Source organism: Myotis brandtii, unplaced genomic scaffold (genome assembly GCF_000412655.1).
Source record: "Myotis brandtii unplaced genomic scaffold, ASM41265v1 scaffold986, whole genome shotgun sequence".
Classification (NCBI taxonomy): Eukaryota; Metazoa; Chordata; class Mammalia; order Chiroptera; family Vespertilionidae; genus Myotis; species Myotis brandtii.
Window position 1 is genome coordinate 3,115,494 of NW_005372102.1, and position 4,329 is coordinate 3,119,822.

Below are 4,329 nucleotides of genomic sequence, written 5' to 3' on the forward strand. Positions count from 1 at the left end.
TGCCGCGCTCCGCACTCCGCGTCTCCACCCCCGCGCCTTCCTTCCGTCCTCTGCTCCTTTTCCATTTTCTGCACAGAAACAGCCCGGCTCAGTCACCCTGGGTGACGCGCTCCTGCACCGAGTTCTGCTGGGCTGTTCGGAGTCCGTAGCCACCAGCGGACGGAGCCCACCGCACTAGCCGGGGAACACGTGGTTCCGTGCACAGCCGGCCGCTCCCCGAGCTCTCAGGAGCCAAGGGCCGCCTTTCTGTGGCTCCAGGTCCCCACAGCCCCTCCGCGTGCGCGCTGCTCTCACCTGGATGGGCGGCCGGGACCCTCCGCTACATGCTGGGGCCTGTGGAGACAGACACAGGCGTCACCGGTGCTGCCGGCCCTGCCCCCACAGGAGCCAGGCGGGGCGGGTAAGAAAAGGCTCTGGGAGGACCAGGTACAGAAGTCACAGCCCTAACGCCACTGAGAACGCGTGGGGTTGAACAACAGGATAAACACAGCCTCGGAGCCACGGGCCAGAGAAACGCCAGCCCGATGTTCACATTACATCCCATCTCTGTCATCTGCACTCCAAGCTTTCCCATAACTGCATTTCTTATTAACTACTCTTTGTTTTTTTTGTTTGTTTTTTTGTTTTGTTTTTTTATTAACTACTCTTTGAAGCTCAATTAAGTTTCACAAAAAAAGGCAGAGGGGAGGGCGGCAGGAGGGAGATGCAGGCCTGGGGGCCCTTGCACAAGGCGGTGCCGGCCACATCCCCCTGCCCAGCACGGGTGGCGTGGCCGTGGCTCCCTACCCCGTCACAGTGCCGGCCACATCCCCCTGCCCAGCACGGGTGGCGTGGCCGTGGCTCCCTATTTCGTCACAGTGCCGGCCACATCCCCCTGCCCAACACGGGTGGCGTGGCCGTGGCTCCCTACCCCGTCACAGTGCGGCCATATCCCCCTGCCCAGCACGGGTGGCGTGGCCGTGGCTCCCTACCCCGTCACAGTGCGGCCTCTGCCAGCGGCAGACAAGCACAGGTGCCTGGGCCGCACTTCATGGGGAAGAGGCAGTGACGGTAACCGGTAACCGCAGTGGGCAGGGCAGGTCGGAAGGTGGCCGGCAGGTGAGTCAGAGTCGGGCGGGGCAGGGTGCCCGTGACGCTTCACCGAAAAACGTGACACGTGAGCAACAGCCGAATGGTATGGACAAGTCTGTGCTGGTAAAGTTGCAAATTTGTATAAAACCGATACATTCCTGGTCCAGGCTGTAAACACAGAAACCCAGAAAGTTCGGTAACTACTTGGAAGCGGCTCTCCCGACCCCCATCTCAAGCAACTCCCTGGGGCAGCAGTAAGGACAGTAACTTCCACCTCGTCTTAGGAAGCTACCGTGGCATGCACACCGGCCAGGCCGGCGGGAATCGCAGACCGAGCCCGCGGTGGACAGAGCCGAGGAGGCGCCGCGCCCGTCGGGATAGCAGGTCCTGCTCGACGAGCCGGGTTGATCCCAGTACAGGATTGAGTATGAGAAATACATGTAATTTGTGACCAAACGGAGAAAAATGATAAGATCTCCCAATGCACACAAAAAATCCCTTGACGAAATTCATTACCCATTCCCAATTTTTGTTGTTGTTGTTAATCCTCACTGAAGGATCTCTCCCCCGATATTTGGGAGAGAGCGAGAGAGAGAGAGAGAGAGAGAGAGAGAAAGGGAGACATCGATGGGAGTGAGACACACTGATTGGTTGCCTTCTGCAGGCGCCCCAAGGGGGCCAGGTACACACACCCTTGAATCGAACTGGGTGCACTGGCTGGTGCTCTAACCACTGAACCACTGGCCAGGGCTCCATTCCTGAGTTTTTAAAAAACGTAGAGAATTAAGAATAGCCCTGGCCGGTGTGGCTCAGTAGGTACAGCACTTGCCCATGGACTGAAGGGTCACGGCTTAATTCCGGTTGAGGGCATGCACCTTGGTTGCAGGCTTGATCCTTGGCCGGGGTTGGGGCACGTGCAAGAGGCAACCAATCACTGTGTCTCTCTCACATGGATGTTTCTCTCTCTCTCTCCCCCTCCCTTCCACTCTCGCTAAAAATCAATGGAAAAATATCCTCAGGTGAGGATTAACAGAAACAAAAATAAAAAGTGGCCTGGCTGCGTGGCTCAATGGTTGGGCCCTGACCTATGAACCAGGAGGTCACGGTTCAAGTCCCGGTCAGGGCACATGCCTGGGTTGTGTGCTTGATCCCCAGTAGGGGGCGTGCAGGAGGCAACTGATCAATGATGTTTCTATCTCCCTCTCCTAAATCAATAAAAATGCATTAAAAAAAAAAAAGCAGAGCCTGGTGGCCTGACCGCGTGGCAGGCCTTCGGGAGCAGAGTTCTCTCTGGCTGGTGAGAGGGGCTGTCAGAGGGAGGAGCCCTGCTGGCCGGGCAGAAAGCAGCGCCATGTCAGCTGCCACAGCCCGGGGCACAGGACTGGGCCCTGGGAGCTGAGGGTGCCCTGCTCCAGCCAGTGCACAGGGAGAGGGACAGGGCCCGAGACCAGAGCCACCACCGGGCTGATGCGCCATTTCCTGTGGCCCGAGCCAGCCCCACTGTGCTGCCCCAGACCTGTGGCGAGTGAGTGGTGGCCCTTTGAAGCCACCGGGTGTGTGGCAATTCGTTATGCAGCCACAGAAAACGAAGACAACAGTCTCTAGAAGCAGGGCAGCTCCTAGCAAAAGAGCCAGTTTCCCAAGCACGGAAAACAGTGGCCACCAACTCTGCAAAACTTTCCCTCGGCGATGAGCCTCCCAGGCCCAGAGACGAGACAGGCTGCTAAACCCTCGGTACGCACTGCACCGGCCCCCAAATGTGGGGCGGTTAGGCTTAGATGCACGGCGGGGTCCCGTGTCGGGATCAGTGAGCACAGTGAGAGGGGTCCTCGCCCGGAACCAGGATCTCGGACCTCAGACCCGGGAAGCCTGGGACACTGCCTTAGGGCAGCCGGGCGGACTGAGACGCCCCATCTGATCGCTGTGGCCTCGCCAGGCGCCTGGATGAAAAGCCCGGGAAAATTAACTGCCTCCTGCCAGGCCCATCTCTGTGCAAGGAAAGGCAGTTACTTTATTCGACAGCAAAAGTCATGTTCCCATGAACGACTTCAAACACCTTCTACCCACTCAGTGGGTACAGAGTCAGCTGAAAGCATCGAAGCCGCCCGGTGGGACGGGGACGTGCCCCTGAAAAAGACGGAGTGGCCTGTGGACGCTCCTGCGCTGAACGGCCCAAGGGCCAGGGGTTCAGCCTCTAGCGAGACACAGTGTAAGTCGGTCGCCAGACAAAGGCCCGGCTCTGGGCTCCTGTGCGGGACTCCAGGGCTGTCCTGACAGCCTTTGCTCCCCGGCAGGCTCCTCCCGCCCCAGGGCCCTGGAAATCGGGGGCTGACAGGTGTGGCCAGCAGCGCAACCCAAGTGATACCCACGCGGATGGCATGACCCCGACAGCACAGCACGAAGCACCTGCCTCTCCCGCACTCCCCAGTGCAGAGCGCAGGGGGACAGCACCCCAGTGAAGACCAGAAATCAGACAGGCGGTCTGCCAGCGATGACGCGGGGGCAGTGGGAGCCTGACATGGAAAGACAGGAAGGGGCACGGCCCGGGCCACGCTGGGAGCCTGCCGGTGTCAGGGAAGGGAGAATCGCCGGCAAAGACGCTCTCGAGACACCGGGAGATTTGGAGGTGGGCAGGCTATTAGCTGACTCGAGAAAAAGTGCCCCCAGCCCCGAGTGTGAGGACAGCCCCACAGACCTGAGGAGACCCCATTCCTGGCCCTGCTGCCTGAATCCCCTCGCGAATGCACGGTCAGCCGCAGCCCCTCTCACAATCCGACAATAAGTGAGTATGAGAAAGGCATGAAGCGAATGCGGCAAGACAACCAATGACTGGACCTGGCGGGGGAGGGGAGAAGGTGCTCCCTCTATAATCCTTGCAGTTTTTCTCCACTGTGTTTCCCCCCAAATAAAACACGGGTAGAAGAGTAAGATGAGCCCAGTTGGCGTGGCTCAGTGGTTGAGCATCGACCTGTAAACCAGGAGGTCACGGTTCGAATACGTCAGGGCACGTGCCGGTCGCAGGCCCTATCCCCAGTGCGGGGTGTGCAGGAGGCAGCCGATCGATTATTCTCTCATCGTTGATGTTTCTATCCCTCTCTCCTTCTCTCTTTCTCTCTAGAAATCAATAAAAATGTATTTAAAAGAAAGAAAGAAAGAGAAAAAGGAAGAAAGAAAAGTAAGGTGACATGACTTGACATCCGAGAAGAGGGAAGGTAGGCTTCTTGCCCCTCCCTGGGCACCGGCTGTGCTGGGCCTCCC

General features: G+C 58.7%; 1 protein-coding gene across 1 annotated transcript in view; it reads right to left on the minus strand.

Annotated features, from left to right (window-relative positions):
- PCGF3 (polycomb group ring finger 3) overlaps positions 1-991 on the minus strand; it is a 22,974-nt gene extending 21,983 nt beyond the window's left edge. Inside the window, exons 1-3 of the mRNA XM_005886448.2 lie at positions 972-991; positions 295-333; positions 1-68 (exon numbers count right to left, since the gene is read on the minus strand). The gene's annotated coding sequence lies outside the window, so the exon portion shown is untranslated. The remainder of the gene's footprint in view (positions 69-294; positions 334-971) is intronic.
- Between the last annotated feature and the right edge of the window lie 3,338 nt (positions 992-4,329).